Here is a 17,961-nt window from a genome sequence, read left to right on the forward strand (position 1 = left end):
AGATGGAGGTTGTTTTGATTTGTAACTTAGTTGATTTGAGCTTGTAAGTCCTTAGGAGTGTTTGAACGCCTAGTGCCCTAAAGCCGTCCGGTTTGGGAGTCATTGACCTAACGCTCGACCTCATGGATCGCTAGAAAGCTTAATAGATCACTACGTTGCACTATGCTTCCATCTTTGATCCTTAGGGATAAAAAATAATTTAAAAAAAAAAAAAAAAAATCGAGTGAAAAGAATAAGCGCACCTAGATCAATAAAGCTTTAATAAAAGGTCCACTCTTTGTCTTGATGATCGGTACTGGATTTGTGTGCTAGTTTAAGGGTAAGGATGTAATCATTTCTCTAGTTGGCTTAGATAGCAACACATTTGATGCCGGTTCACTCAAAAAGGATTCTAGTATTGTTTTGATTTGCATGATCATTTTCTTGATGTGTGGAGGACCACACTTTTTTGCTTGATGTTGAGATTTTGAGAGATTGCTTAGAAAGAGTTGAAAAATTGCATACTTGAGGTAGTTTTCTCCCAATGCTTGTTTGCAATATTGGTGCATCTTTTGTGATAATGAGCTTAATGTTTGTGGGTATCATTTCTGGAAACCCTCATGAGACTACACTCATCCACTAGGGGTAACCTAAGGGTTTAAAAGGCTTGTTGCATACGCTAAATGCAATCGTGTTCCCTACGAAAGTGGCGTTATCCATTTACTGCTTTCTAGATTCATAGTTGTATAGTTATTCATTTCATTCCTTTACTTTGTAGTTCATTGCTAGGGACTAGCAATATTTAAGTTTGGAGATGTGATGAGCGCTGAAAAGTGCGCATTTAAACCCCTTAAGCTTAGGTTTCTAGGACTTTTATCTATCTTACTTTCCCGTTTTAGACTAATTTCATGTTATTGTCCTTTTTAGGTGCTTATCCCCAAAATAAGCTAATTCAACCAAATAAGAGCTTAAAAGAAGCTAACTCAAGCTGGATGGAAGAAAGGAGCAAAGTGGAAGCAGAATGAAGCAAAGTGTGCAAATCAGTATATTTGATCGATCTCAAGAATACTCCGATCGATCAAAAGTTCATCGATCTAGACTCTCCAAAATGGATCCAAGCTCTTTTGTCCTTATCCAAAGATCCCACAAAGTTCGATCGATCCAACAATTCTCCGATCGATCGAAAAGATTTCATCTTATCCTGTTGTACCACCCTACTTACCACTTTTGTCTCTTTCCCCAAAATATCTCAGATCTGTCCTTATCCAAAAAGGCGCCGCCATGGGAGGATCGATCTAGCCAAAGTTTGATAGATCTCAACCAAGTTCGATCGATCTCAGCATAGGTTCGATCGATCGAACCCTCTCAAGTGGGAATTAAATTAATTTCCAGCTCATTAAAAGTTATCTCATTGTGCAATCATTGGAGGAGCCCTTGTATACGAGCCTAGACCATTGGGTGTAACATTTGAGCTACCTATATAAGGATTATGAGCAGCTTTTACATATATGCTTTTAGGAGTTGATAGATACAATTTTTGATTATTCTTAGAGAGGAAGAAAAGAGAAGAGGAGGCTAGAGACACATTCTTGGGAGGTCTTCCATCTACTTCAAGAAGAAGAGCATTTCTACCATGGATATAGCCCTTGAGGGTTGGAGGACACCATTCATGAGTGGCTAGACATCCTCTTGGGGCTAGAATTAGCCCTAAGCATGCTTTCTTTACCTTGATTTATGTATTTTTTAGGGGATTAGTGTTGTAATATATATTTTGACATCTTTATATACATAGATCTTGTTTATTCAATGATTTGTGTGATTTAATTCTTCCAATTGATCATTTCATTCTATCCATATGTCTATGTATGCTATATAATAGATGTTCATGTGTTTATCTCTATCTCTTGTGTTGTTGATGCATGTCTATGTGTGTTGATACTATAGATCTAGAGATTGTCAAGACATAGTGCTTAATAGAATGTTCTTGTGGTTTATTTGATGGTTCATACTCATTTCTTGATGGATTGTGCCTCCCCCTTAATTTAATTAGTTTAATTTTCATGTCATTAGCTTAGATGTAGCGTAGTTACCTTAGTTAAATGGGAGGATAATCCATGCTTGTTGTTTGATGTTCCATACTTATGAATGCAAGTAATATATTTCTATAATTATGTGATGTGTTTTGGATTGTGAGCTTAAATGAAGGATTAATGACTTAGTTTGTTATATTGTGCTATTCATTATGTTGTTTAGACAATATACACTTAATTGATCATCCATACTTGTTGAAACAACCACACACACTCACTATTGTTGCAACATATGTTTTCCCCTCATTAATTATGAATTGAGTGTATAGAAAAGTGATGCTTAGTGGTAATCTCTAAGTCCCAAGACCTCTCTCTCTTGTTTTCTCTATCCTTTAATTACTTGTTTTATATTGAACTTGCTTAATCTTTATTGTAGTTTAATCAACCAAACAAACTACCTTTGATCACTCGACCTACTAACCCTAAGCATTGTTTCCATTACTAGTAGCCCTCCAATCCCTTGGGACGATCCATACTCACTCTTGCTAAGTTAGCAGTAGTGGTGGTAGTGGTTTTTATAAATTTAAACTTCACCCAAAAGGCTTTTCTTGAACCGTACATTCACTACATTATTTTGGCATATAGGAACGGCCTAGACACCGTCATACCACTCCACTTTTTACATGTAATTTATTGTTTCCTCTTCCCTATGTTTTTATTTCTCATCTCAGTTTTTCATCTCTATTTATATAGGTTTTTTTTATTATTATTTTTTTATTTTTTATCAACTTTTGAATTATATTTTCCTCAATATATATACTAAGACTAATATTATAAACAAATTTTATATTATAATTGTTTTGTAATTTTTTCAAATTTTAATTACATAGTTTTAGTTCTCCTACCCAAATCAAAATTTTTAACTCTACCCTTAAGCACCAATACATAATCCAGGCATGCAACAGTCCAACTTTGTCTAGAGTGGAAAACACGAGTTTCCAAGTCAAATTCATCTCTAAAAATTCTGAAATACGTCTAAAAATCTTAAAATTGATTTCTAATCATTCTAGGATTTTGAGAATAGTTTCTAAACATTATAAGAAGGTCTCTAGAGATTCCATAACAAATGTACAACACACAAAGTTGTGATTTCACATTTTCACATGCTTCGACACTCAAATTGTGAAATCTTGAGAGAATTGTGAGAGATATATTAATTTTATATACATAGTTTGGCAGATTTACTATGAGATCATTAACTAGTGTGTGATATTTGCTCTTGGAATATCGATTAAAAATTTAAAAATCACAAGTAACCACTAGAGACATCATCACTTCTTCACCAATCTTTCGTGGAGAATTGGCTTGCAGTTATGGTGAAGGAAGGCATACCAAGTGATTGATCACATTGACGGATAGTAACGACTGAGCTCGGAAAATTAGGCATAAGACTAAGGAGTGCTGCAACTGGTTTAGTTGGACATGACTAGGAACTAGGCATGATTCTAAGAAATCAGCAGCTACTAAGTCTGGTGGAGCAGTCAGGAGTAAGTCTCTGTCAAAATACTGAGTTTGCACTTCTTCCTTATTCTTAGTGGATTGGCTAACCTTAGATAGAAGTCTCCATAGTTTTTCACTGTCTAAATAAAAGTTCAGTGGCTATTTCTCTTTCGCTTTTACATGTTATGCATAATATCATTCGTTGCATGGTTATAAAGCTTGATAATATTTGAAATCAATCAAAAAGCAAAGTAGACCTATTTAACTTTCAATAGATCAACACATCACCAAACCGTCCAACCATTAATGCTCCTGTAAGCACAACTCTCACTTGATATCATAACAAATTAGAAGGGAAATTGTTTTCTCTCAGCCTTAATATCCTCAAACATCACTAATTAGAAGGACAACATGACTGCATTGTTTAGTACCCTTTAAGTTGGACATTTTTATGCTAAGCTTGTTAAGAAATGATTCAACCACCATTGTCTCAACAAAAAATGGGCCACTGTCCACAAGAAACCAATTAAAGAGTAGTTTGGCAGCTTAAGTGCAGGAAAAAAGATTATTCACAATAAGCACAACTCGAATCACAGCAAGTACCAAAAGATGAGTTCAAATAGAAAAATTTATCAAATGGAAAAAATTAAGTTTACTATGTACAGAAGTACAATTGACACTAAAGTACAATAGGAACTGGAAGCATCAAGCAAGTTCCAATGGCCAAAAACAGTCCAGTAGTATATAATGAGGTGATTTGAAATTAAGAATTTCTTCACATAAACCCTAGCAATGAAGAACTTTATAGACATTATACTTACCAACCTTTAATTATCCATGCCAATATGGAAGTCCTTTGCCGCTTCAAACCGATCACTTCAATGAAATAGCTTCCGTCAATTGCCAAAGTACTAATGCGTTCTTCCGATACTCCCTCAATTTTCACTCTGAAACATGCAGAATACCGTAGCAAGCTTAAAAATCTCACGATCATACAAAAACACATGTAGTCATTAAAAGGAGAAAAACACAACCGCCATATATAAAATCAAAACGGAAAACACATAAAGAATGTGATAGGTACAAAGTATTCCACTGTGTACCTAACACATCACCGCCTCCAATTTCAATCCCATTTATAACTCAAACCAGTGCCACAATAACTTACATCTCTCCACATTAGTGAGGAACGTAGATACAAATCTTGAAACTTCCTCAATTAAAACATAAATGTCTACATCAGTAAAGAATTCAAATTGGTTTCTGCATTAACTCCACATTTCTTGCTAATAGTTGCTAAATTTGAAGCAGCTTAAAATGGTGAGTAAATTTTGAATAAATTTCAAACTTCATTAGACCATGGCCACAGTTTCTTATCATTATATTCACGAAAAATGGTTCTAAGAACCCCAAGGGGGTAAACAGTTGGCCAAAGTCTCATCTTGGGAAAGAACAGGTTTTGGGTTCAATTTCACCCTCTGCAGCCAGCAGCCTCACTTCAGATTTTCCCAGGACTAAAATTGGCAAGATGCGTACACAGATGGGATTACTCCCATTCTAAGGTTGGGGACACCCCACTTATATTTTGGTTAGATGGTTCCAAGAAAAACCCCAAGTTGATAAACCTCAGAAATTTTCATACAATTTCAGACTACATATACCAAACAGTTCAACCACACTAAAATCCACATGCACAATCTATCAGTATATTTCTTGAACTTTAAATTGAGAAACGAAAGTACTCTATATTCAGAAGAGTACATTTCTTGAGTCGTAAATTGAGAAACGAAAGTAAACTAAATTTCAGAAAAGTACATTTCTTTGAATTGTAAACTGAGAAACGAAAGTGAACTAAATTCAGAATACCCAATCTTGAAATGAGAAGACATACGCCTGAACACTCAATAGAACAGCAATTCAGCATATAAACAATGTAGATTGACAGATCACAATTGGTGTATAGTGATTGACAGTAACAAAGAAATGCAATTGGCAGTATATATATATATATATATACAGTTATAGTTTAAAGTGAATGGAAAGCTTAAATTCACCTGGGAGGATTATGAAGGGTTTTGAAGATAGAGACAGAAGCAGAAATGTAGAGAGAGAGAGAGAGAAGCAAATATGAAAAGCAAAAATGAAAGAGAGAGGACCTTTTTTGGTTGTGGATCTATCAATCAGTCAACAAAGTCAATCTCGGTGAATATCCATCTGTTCATCATTTTCGCAAACAATTCGATCTTCGAACATCGGATCCGAATTCGGATATCTAGTTTCTCTCTCTAGTTTCTCTCTCATCAATTTTTTAAGGGATATGTATAAAAGCTTGCTCGCTGCGGTGCAGACAGTGGTTGAAAAGATAAATTGGTGTGGGCTACTACTACCGTGCGCGGGGAGGTGAGGGAATCAGGGCCTTTGGTACGTCGTCGTTTCGATCCGGTGGTGTAGTCGATGTCACGCATGCGACCAAGAGTCAATCACGGGATCGTTTGGTCCCCACTGGCTCGATCCAATGTCGAGCCTAACATACCTAACCAAAGTAAAATTTTCTGAGAATGGTTCGATTGATATTTGAACCCTCTCAACTTAAAAATGTGAGTGTGATCAAAGTATTGGCATAATTAATTATTTTTTTTAAAGTCTTGTATCAATTTTACAATATATGCACAATTCAAATCAGAGGTGCGGTTTGAGAGCGAGACTATTACAGACTTATTTTCAAATCTCTACCAACGTCGCTATGTCCCTGAAAACTATTCGCATGATTAATTATTCTGCAATTAGTATTATGTGTGTGTGTTCAATTAGTATTGTGTGTGTATGTTCACATAGTATATGATATAAATTATAATCAATACGTATTATTCCGTATATAGCTAATAATCCGATTTTGAAGAATGGTGATAATTTAAGTCCCATCAAAATAAATTGGTGGTGAATTTTTTGTAAATAAAACCAAAAAATATATCTAAATTTTGAAAAGAATACGAATAGAATAACCCTGACCAATAAAATTACACCTTTTCCCTATATTTTATAGAAAATGTTATACAAACGTTTTTATGGAAGGATAAAAATGTAAAATCACAATTTTCTTTTCACACTTTCCCATTAAAATGTCCAACAAGGTAGGCCCGTGTAATTTTTGAATCAATAGAAGCAGATGATGTAATTAGGCTATACCACAAGCTATGAAGCACGGACACTCTTCCTAGGAGCCCCATACCAATGTCGGATATTTTTCGGACACCGATACCCGTGTTCGAAGCTCGGACACGTGTCCGACACTTCTGTAAAGTGTCCAAATATTATTTTTTATTAGACACACGTGTCCGAGTCTTGGACACATGGTCCGACACTTTTGTGAGACAAAATTTATTTTCTCTTACTCCTCTCTCAGTCTCTCCTCTTCTTCAATTATCTCTCTTCATGAACAAGATATATATATATATATATATATATATATATATATATATAAGTTACATGAACAAAACTTTGTGAAAGACTAAAAGTATATATGTTTATTCATATACATATTTAGTTCATTATACCTATGTCTCTTCTGCACATCTTCATTTGGAATTTGGATCAACTTTATTTTTCATTTATTTTCTGTTTTGTCTTGTCTATATTTTTCTTATAATAAAGATAAAATTATTGAAATTGATTCTGTTCTTTGTTGTTGTTTTATTTATCTGTACAAGATTCTAGTAATTATATTTTGAATATATAATTATATATATATATAATTTTATAGGCGTATCCCCGCCGTGTCCGTGTCCTATTTTTTTGAAATTTGTCGTGTCGCCGTATCCGTGTCGTGTCGTACCCGTATCCCGTATCCGTGTCCATACTTCATAGACCACAAGAGATGGATGTGATTTATTTATTAAAAAAATGACCAAATCCTTCAAAATTGTGTTTACCACTTCAGAATTATTAAAAAAAAAAAAAAAAAAACATTTGTATTTCACTTTTGAAGAATAATTATGTTATATATATATATATATATATATAAAACTGATTATTTGTTGGTGAGTAAAAAATTTATTCACATCAATCATGGTGACATTAGATATGATTGTCATATTTTTTACTATTTGTTGGTGAGTAAAAAATTTATTCACATCAATCATGGTGACATTAGATATGATTGTCATATTTTTTTTTTTTTTTTGGTAATTTTCTTCTTGTTCTTCTTTTTTTACTTAAATTATATTTAACTGTCACCATGTTTGATGCGCAGAAAATTCTTGCTCACCAAGTGTAAGATAATAAAGTAGAGTGGGAATAAACATTTCAACAAAGGTAATATCTTTTTTATACCTAAATCATATCTAACTATAGTAAGACTAAACATTTCAACAAAGGTAATATCTTTTTTTATACCTAAATCATATCTAACTTTAGCCATGATTGATATGCAAAAAATTCTTGCCCACCTGCTAGTGCAAGATGAGTGAGAATAAACATTCCAATAAAATATACATTATACATATAAATAAATGATTTCTTTTTACCTTGAGGGCAAAATTTTCAATTTCACGACACGCGCATGTAGGAAATTATTTATTTAATAAAAAAATAAACATCTAAATTCCATAAATAATATATTATCTAAGATCTTGTCTCTTTGACTCTAGGGATACAATGTGAAAAGTGATATACCAGACCTTAAGTTTCCACACAAGGACAAGGTTAATTTAAAAGGATAAAATTTGGGACAAAGTTTGAGGTAACTCCTAAAGTTAATATGCTTAAATTATGTTAATTGAATTGGAAAAGTTTAAGCCACTCCTAAAGTTAATTGAATTTTTTTTTTTTGCCTTTTTTTAATTGAATTGGAAAGCCTTCAATTATGATTATTCTCTTGCAAAAATAATGTTGAGTCTTGTGCATGCTTTTTGTCTTTTATCCCTAGATTAGAAGTGACTGTTTCTAGTTCGGAAGTCAATTAATTATTGGATTATGAGTTAATTAGTGAAATTCTAGTGAGATTGAAGGAAAAATATTATTACATTCCTAGAATAAGCTTGGTCACTTATTTTCACTTCTAATGCAAATATAGGAATGGTACTAATAGGAATGGTTTTACCATGGGTGCAGAGGCAAGAAACCCCCACTAATCAGGATTCACCATTTGTCGAGGTCAGGAGCCACGATTTGGGTTGGGTTGGGTCAAATACGGCCCAAAAAAGATCCTTACAATTCAGAAAGCATACATGGGCCAATCAAACGAAGCACAAGTCCAATTAACGTCTTAAGGGTAGTCAGTTTTGGGCCCAATAGGGGCAAGACTTGGGCCTTAAGCCATCCATTCTAGGGCAGAAATAGAAAGTGTATAAATAGGGAAAGAGAGGAAAAAGAAGGGGAGTGATTCGTATGAGAAAAACTTTCTATAATAGAAAGAGAAAAATTTTTGTACTCACACTTGGCGTCGTCTGTGGGAACGAAGAAACTAGATCTGTTAACTTCTACAGTGAATCATGACTCAGCTCCGATCATGAACGAGTTCAATAAGACAAGCTCATTCAGCTTGTCAAAATCCTCCGCCATGAGAATGCAGAGCTCAGATATAGAATGGAACAGAGGGAAATGTTGTAACTTCCACGTTCGCCAGTGGAGGTCTTGGGGGCAAATGAAGATGCGTACCGACGGCCAGGTCAAGCGGGGTCTGTGCATGTAGATCCACGGCATAGAGAGCTTGGACCGAAATAAAGGACTCAGGAGGAAAAGCATGTGGAAACTTACCTCCTACCAGTAAGGGGCTCTACTGTGGACCAGATGTTCGACGAAGTGTCTAAGTTAAGTTTGAAGACTCATACTCGGAGATAAGCGGAAGAGCTAGAAAGGGGACTGAAAGCCCCAACGCTGACCAACAGAGTCGCTATGACATCTGCTCAGACTGTTGAATCTCCTTTTTATCAAAGAGATACTCTGATCCCTAAAGCCAAATAAATTCTTCATGCCGACATTCACCCCATTTGATAGAACCAAAGACCCCACAGAGCATGTGTATCACGTTCAGCTAAAAATGGCCCTAGACACTGAAGATGATACCATAATGTGCAAGTTGTTCCCAACGAGCCTCACCAGACTAGCACTCAGCTAGTTCAAACATTTGCCCAAGGGATCGGGTGACAGCTTTCGTAAACTCTGTAATCTGTTCATGCCCAGTACGCAGCCAGCGAATCAAAAAGATATTTCAAGCTTGTTCACCATAAGCTAGGTAGCAAAAGGGTGAACGACTCTAAGCTTTCCTTACTAGATTTAACCCGGAAATGAGCATGGTGGATGACTATGATCAAACCACAACAGTTGAAACATTTAAGCTATCGATAATCAGTCGAACTAGGTTTCATACATCATTGGTAAAGAAAACTCCACCAGCCATAGGGACATTGAACTCAAGAGGACAAGGATATATATAACTAAAGGAAAAAGAAGTCGTTCGCCTGCAGAAGATAACAATGGTCACCATGGAAAAAATGACCTAAGATAGGATGAATTCCTAGAAGACACCAGCCCCTCAAGCCCAAGCAGCTCTATGGAAAGCTAAAAAAAAGACAGCGGGAAGATGAGGTAATCACCCATTTCATGACAACCTTGGCGAGGTTGTACCAGGAGAACAAGGGAAATTTTTGACGGCCCTAACCGATCAAACAGCTGATTAAGCAAATGGATCATTCCAAGCATTGTGCATTCCATAGTGACTTCGAGCATCAAACGAATGAGTCCAGGAACTTGAGGAAGCAAGTTAAAGTGTTTATCGCAAAAAGGCGAGCTGATAAGCTATTTAGAGGCCAAGAAATAGGCACACCCCAAATGAACATGTCAAGGGGAACCCTAGGGCACACCCTCATGAAAGTCAGCCCATTCAGATCATCAACGCAATTCACGGGAGACCAGAGGACGATGACGAGTTAGAGGAGCTCCATCGCTCCCGCCTTAGGCAAGCCCACAAGTTAAGGAAGCTTAAAAGTGTTAACACGATCCACCATGAGAGCAATACGACGTTGATTAGGTTTGAGAAAACTGGTTTACTCAGGGTGCAAACCCTGCATGGTAATCCACTGGTGATAAGCCTTATAGAGGTGAATTGTCTCGTAAAAAGGGTCTTAATCGATATAGGGAGCAACGCGAACATCATAACTAAGCTGGCGTTTGAGCAATTGATGGTTGACTTGAATAAGATAAGGCCAATCGGGAATCCACCAGTGGGGTTCGATGGCAAATGAGCGGAACCCATCGGGGTAATGAGCTCCCAGTTTGTACAGAGCGGAGGAACTTAAGAGAGATCTTTATCATTGTTGATCATGTTCATCCTTCCTATAACCTGTTAATGAGAAAGGTCTGGATCCACTATATGCAAGGTGTCCCATCCACCCTGCACCAGGTCATGAGGTGCTTGAGCTCGGAGGGGAATGGGGTGATCGACATCTAGGGAGATTAGGTGGTCGTCAAGGAATGCTATGCGATAACACTCAAAACCAAAAACAAAGGCAATGGATCACCTAACTTGGAGACCCCAAATAGTAATTACAGAGCCCTCTGCTCGGGGAGACAAAGAATGAAATGAAGGTAGAAGAGCAGGTCCTCATCGAGGAACTGGTGGAAGAAGTGCAGATCAATCCAAATATACTAGAGAGAACAACAAAGATTGAATCGTTGCAGACAGATGAAGAAAAGCGCAAGCTAATTAAAGCTTTGAATAAGAACCTGAACGTCTTCTCCTAAAGCCATTTGAACATGTTTAGAGTCAGCCCTACAATCACTCGTCATAGGCTAAAAGTGGATGAAAAATTCATACACATCCGACAGAAATAAAGAAGATTTGCACCCGAGAGAAATATAATTATAGAAGACGAAGTCGAACGTCTGCTCGAGGCTAGGTTCATAAGAGAGGTGCATTACCCATAATAGCTTTTGAACGTTGTGGTTATGTAAAATAAAAATGGAAAGTGGAGAGTGTACATTGACTTCACCAACTTGAATAAGGCGTGCCCCAAGGATAGTTACCCATTGCCAAAGATGGACCAGATGGTGGATGGAACAACGGGATATGAACATTTAACTGTCCTAGATACCTAGTCAGGATACAATAAGATCTCAATGGAATATCCCAATGGAACTGGATGACGAGGAGAAAACATCATTATAACCAAAAAAGGGATAGATTGATATAAGGTGATGTCATTTGGGCTGAAGAACACCGGGGCAATGTTCCAACGATTGATCAATAAAATGTTCAAAGAACAAATTAGAAGAACAATGGAGGCATACATTGATGACATGGTGGTCAAAATTCAAAGGGATGATGACCACCTTACCCACCTCCAAGAGGTATTCGACACAATCGTAAATGTAACATGAGGTTGAACCCGACAAAGTGTTCTTTCGGAGTCTCGTCCAGATAGTTCCTGGGACATATTGTTAATTGGAGAGGGATTGAGGTAAGTCCCACGCAAGCCAAGGCATTGTTGCAGAATGAAGTCTATAAAGCCTCAAAGACGTACAAACCCTTACAGGGAGAATAGAAGCCCTCATCAGATTAATTTCAAGACTATCAGATAGATGTAAGCTATTATTTACCAATGAAAAAAAGAAAAGAAAAAAAGATGTAAGCTATTCTTTGATGCGATTAGAAGTGTGGAAGATGTAATACCCCTAATTTTAAAAGGATAGTCTTGGTATTATTTTAAATATTTTAGTTGCATTTTATTTATTTATTTGCTTATGTGATTATTTGATTATGTGGTTATTTGCTTACGTGTTTAATTGAATTGTTTAGTTACATATTTTATTATCTTAAACGTGTTACTTGACTTAACTGATTATGTGCTTGAATGTTATTTGAATTAGTTGGTTTAATTAAATTGTAGGTGTTGTTTATTTGTAATAAATTCTTTTATTTTATTTTATTTTTATTTTATGGTTAGTAGTAATGGGCCAACCAATTGGGTTCCATGGACTACTTGGATAAGGGGTTTAATGGATACAGATAATTACCCATGGATAGTTGTATATGTATATATATATATATATATATATAAAAGAAAAGTCATTTAGTAATAATATGATGTATATTTATATATTATATATAAAAAAGAATATACATATATTATACGTAACATATATTTTAGTTACATTTTTAGTATTTTAATTTTATTATTTTCTTTATTAATATGACTTGGATTGGGAAAAGGAGTAGGGTTATTATTTAGCCTATAAATATATAACTATATGGTTGAAAAAAGGGACTAGAAATATATCACGTAATATATTTTAGAGAGAGAGAGAGAAAGAAGAAAGAGGAATGAAGAGAAAGAGGAAGAAGGAGGCTAGGGATTTTATCAAATCCTTAAAGGCAAGTTCTTGTTCTACACTTCTCCTTTGATCTGTGGAATATATATCTCTAGTATAATCTTAGGGTTATTTAAAGAACAATTAAAATTGAAATTTATAATTAAATTGATTTAGAATATAGGTTTTATAAATTATATTTCCTAATTGTTCTTGTTGTATGAATTGATAAATTCATGGATTTAATTTGATTTCTTTATGAATTTTTACATGTTTTAAATGATATATTTTCATATCTGTGTATTGATGGAACCTAGAAACATGCCTTAGAATCCTTAAACAATAAAGATTGGATTCACAGTAGAAATTCTGGATTGAATCGCGTAAACAGTGTTCGATTCGTTGTTACAGTGCTCGAGCCTTGGAGGCAAAGCTCGAGCCATAGATGAAAAGCTCGAGCCTTGAAAGAAAAACTCGAGCCATAGGTGAAAAGCTCGAGCCTTGGATGTAAAGCTCGAGCTATTGAAGCAAAGCTTGAGCTATGGACGGGAAGCTCGAGCCATAGATAGAAAGCTCGAGCTATTAAGAGGAAAGCTCGAGCCTTACCTGGGAAGTTTTTGTAAACAGTGTTAAATTGATCTTAGTTGATTTTAAAGAATCCTAAACATTAAATAGGGATTAGGTATGAGTTTAAAGAAATTTTAAATAGACTTAATCATAACGATGCATGCTATTTGAATGTTTTAAACAAATGAATGGATTTAATCTTTTAAATTGTTCTAGCAATTGAGATTAAATGTTTAGCATGAATTGTAGTTGAAGAATGCTTACTTGAATGTGTAATAAAACATCAACATATTTAAGAATCAGTTTGTGTAAGATATATAATGTAGGAAACTTAAATAAATTATAAGTCGTTCCTATTCTGTGATAGCATGATATTATGTTATTATGTTTATTCTGGATTATTTGATGCATTATTTTATTTGTTACATCAACTGTCGGATTGTATGGATGTAATGCACCAGTATGGAATGGTAGCATTCTAGGGATGGATTAACTTATCAGTTAAGTCCTACCTAGTTTTGTGTAAGTGAACAGATTAACTAAAATGTTAAGTCCTACTTATATTCATGTCAGGCCAGCTAAATAAGTTGGATGATACATAGTGGATTAGTTTGGTAGTGGATAGGTTATATATTATATACATATATATATATACCATGATATGAGCTTGAGCCTCAGGATCAGTGGTTAGGATGCGTATATTTCAAGGTTGTGTAGCTAGATATAGCATAGTTGTGTGCCCTGGTAGGTCTAGGTACTCATGCCCACTATAAGTGCATTTCGCATGTTGCCTACTATTCAGGTTGAGGCAACCCTATAGTCTAGTGAGGTTCCTTTAGTGTGTATATGTATTTATGAACTATGTAGTTATTACATGGATTAGCTATAGATATGTAGTTTCTTTAGTCTCTGTTTAGGTCGTCGTAGAAAGAACTTGTTCATGGGCTTGACCCGCTATTATTTTTCAGGTGTTCATCAGTTTCAGACATAGAGCTTGTTCGTGCTGAGCAGAGACAGTCCACATCACTCTTACGATTCTACGTAGGATTTCTCTTTATGTTTTAGCTTCGGATTATATTCTTTTCAATTATTTTAGTTGGGATTATTATTAGGGGTCCATTAAATGGATTCCCAAGTTGTAATAATATTAAAGATTTTGGATATTTCATTTGGAGAATTAATTATTTATTAATTTAAGAATTTATTATTTAGTTTTCTTTCCACTTATTTATTTATTCTTGACTCATTTTGTATTCTGTGTTCGATTAAATACTTTAATTGTTTGATATCCCTCGGATCTGTGCTCAGACTTGATCACCCGTGGCTCTAGAATCAAGGGTTATCACAGAAGACAAGCATGGGGGACTGAGCAATAGGAAATGCCGTTAAAGTTGAAAGAGTACATACAACATCCGCTGGTCCTCTCAGTCCCATGATCGGAAGAACAATTATATTTATACCTAACAGTGTCTCGGTCTGCAACAAGTGCGATTCTGATAAGGAATAGAGTGGTTTGTCATCAAGATATTTGACATCCTAGTCACCAATAATAGCCCTTCCATTACACGGGACTTATTCATATATAGGATACTAGTCTTATGACTAATGAGCAAGATGATTAGAAATATTCACGTGAAAAGCCTCAATACGGGAGCTATGCTTGGTAACAAATGGACCATTTTGAAGGCATTTCCTTTCAGTTGTTCGATAATAACTGTCTAAAAGTGGATTAACCCTCTATATTCAACCACTCATAACTGAAAAGAAGAATCAATTTTGTGCGAAAGTCGATCCCTACCCTTTTTGGGTGAATTAATTAAAATGGTGCAACAGTTTTTGTTTGCGGAAGTATGCTCAAATTCCTTTGATTGATAATGGCAGAAGAAGCTCTTTCGGGTGTTAAAGTCTCGGTTTTGAGAGAGAGCCTAGTCTTTGGGGCTGTAAGGAGTCGACAACTAAGTCTTAGTCAAGGTTTGGATATAGGATTTTAACCAAATATTGATGAAAATGAAGATTAAGAGAAAAAAAGATAAAAAAAAAAGGTGCCTTTGATTCACGATAACCAAACCAATCCATGGTTTCAACTTGAGGGAAGAAGAAGTTCTTAATGTAGTCTAATTATTCTTTTATAGCTGCTGCCCTATAGGGGAAAAAACTAGGGCAATACTACCAGCTTTTGAAGGGATACGCCCCATAATCTTAAATCCAGATAAGATGTGACGTGGGGTACTAATCCTCTGCTAAGAAGACTGCATTTTCAACCTAGTAATAATGGAGACAGGTAGTTGATTCACTTCATAGGTTATGTGTATATGTGCCTTACAACTCACTTTATTGACAATGATTGGAAATTAAATAAAATAATTTTAAATTTTGTACAATTTCTATTAATCATAAAAGTAAGACGATTGGTTGAGTAATGGAAACATGTTTAATGGAATGGGGTATAAAGAAACTAGACACTCTTACCATTGATAATGTGAGTTTAAATGACTTTATTGTTGGATATTTAAAGAGAAGGGTTTCTAATAATAGTGACAACTTTGGGCTGATTCCTAATAAAGATCCCAAGTCATTTGGGCCATGATGACAATTAATGCCAAGCTTAAAGGAGTATAGAAGAATTAAGCTCAAGCACAACTAAATCCTAAAGTAATCAAGGGCCATGATCATTCTACAATCGATTGGAGAAGCAACAATAGAAAGCCTACAATCGAGCCACGAGTGTAGGCTTGACCCTCAGAAAACAAAAGTTTACTTGGCGGACGATTAAGCATAACTACCTATGATCGATCGTAGGTGGCCCAGTTATAGTACCAGAATACGCACATGCGCGCATGGCACATTCATGACAGGCAACGATTGATTGTAGAGCTGCAGATTACTTAGTTGGCAAAGTGGGTGAAAAGTAAAACTTTACCTGGCCCCTTATTTTTTGGATCTGGTTACAGGATTTTGGGGCACGAATCGAAAGCCTTGTGACCACATAGTTGGATATATATCACTTTGTATATGTGTGTTTGATCATCTTCCATCATTGGGCAGTTTTTAGAGAGAAATATTGTATTATAGGGCTTGAAGATCATCAATGGTGGCTAGCATGGAGATAGTATTCCTTTCAACTGTGGAGGCTTCTACCTTGTCCATGAACAACTAACTTCCTTCTTAAGGAGTTGATGTAGCCATCTCGAAGTAACTATAGTTTAATTGTGTTTATATTTGGGGGAATTTATGTTTATGTATAACAAATTGTATAACTTAGATGATTACATTTATGATACTCTTGTAATTGATTTTTATGTTTATAATCATTCTTGATGAAACCCTTTTCTTCTCTAATTAGAAAGTTTTTTTTGTCTTGATTGAACTTAAATCATCCTTATGGTGAGATAATGAGAATGAAGGTTATGCAATGGTTTTCATGAAATACAATTCAAGAATTTTGATAAGCCATACTTAGGGAAGACGAGTCATTCTACACCAAGGTTATTAGAATCAGGATTCTACGTAGAATCGTTTTGGGCTCCATAGAATTGGAATCATAGATCGGATCGTGAATCATAAGATTCTACCAACTTGTAACAAAAAAATTCAAACTAACTTCTTAAGAAATAATAGGTGTAAAATATAGCAAGAATAAGGCCAAAACACACACACACACACACACATAAAAGACCATTTCAAAGTTCAAATATAATGTAAAAGAAAATGTAACTCAAAAGGTAGAACTCTCATGACAACTATGCAATTTGTAAGTTGTGAAGTTGTGTGTGAGAAGATGAAGGTTCGAATCCTTACATTCTTTTTCACGACAACTATATAATTTACATATTGTAAAGTTGACATGAGGAGCTCAATGTTTGAATCCTTGCATTCTCTCATATTTATTCTTACCTAAATTTCTAAAAGAAACTTGCATAAGAATAAAAAATAAAAATAAAGCACAAGTAAGATACCAATAAATGAAACTTAGTTGCTTTAACACTTAATATTCATAAAATTCCAAGTATCATGCCAATTACCAAGCCAAAATAACAAACACGTACCAAAGTTAGAAAATAAAAATTACATATCCATAACACAAGTTAACAAATCCCAAGTCCTAATCATCTATCTCCAAAGTTAGAAACTAAAAATCACATATCCATAAAGTCTTCATCCAACTCTTCACCATCGGCATCATCACCATTTCACCATTGGCATCATCATTATCTCCAACCGCATATCTTGAATCATTTAATGGATCCATGCCTTCATCATCATTAATTACATAAATTTCCTTAATTACAAAGTATAAATAAATAAAGAAAATAAATATAATTCATCGCTTTTACAATACAAGTTAAAAGTTTAAATTACAAGTTTGAAAACTTACTTGTCCTAGTCATCATTTCCACTTCGTCTTCTTCATCGGTATCATCTTTTTCAACTTTGTCATCAAGAAACCCCAACCATTTAGTTTTTTTTTTGGAAGAACTGAATTCTCTTTTTCTGTAATCCATTCATCATCGAAAGAGATATCCTCAAGACAAACTGGTTTTATGACTGCTTGTCTTTTCTTGTGCCTCCCCCTTAATTT

At 35.1% G+C, this 17,961-nt stretch overlaps 1 protein-coding gene across 4 annotated transcripts in view; it reads right to left on the reverse strand.

Moving 5' to 3' along the window:
- The window catches only part of LOC132306340 (protein IQ-DOMAIN 5), a 31,407-nt gene extending 25,542 nt beyond the window's left edge, over positions 1-5,865 (reverse strand). For 2 of the 4 annotated variants that reach the window (XM_059803694.1, XM_059803697.1), the window contains exons 1-2: positions 5,666-5,865; positions 4,335-4,456 (exon numbers count right to left, since the gene is read on the reverse strand). The gene's annotated coding sequence lies outside the window, so the exon portion shown is untranslated. Of the gene's footprint in view, positions 1-4,330; positions 4,457-5,563; positions 5,640-5,665 lie in introns of those variants that run through there. The other 2 variants (XM_059803696.1, XM_059803698.1) reach the window with 2 other exon arrangements.
- Positions 5,866-17,961: the final 12,096 nt, after the last annotated feature.

This window comes from Cornus florida, unplaced genomic scaffold (genome assembly GCF_030987335.1).
Source record: "Cornus florida cultivar Cherokee Brave unplaced genomic scaffold, ASM3098733v1 CherokeeBrave_3.0.0_Hap2_Chr05, whole genome shotgun sequence".
NCBI classification, from domain to species: domain Eukaryota; kingdom Viridiplantae; phylum Streptophyta; class Magnoliopsida; order Cornales; family Cornaceae; genus Cornus; species Cornus florida.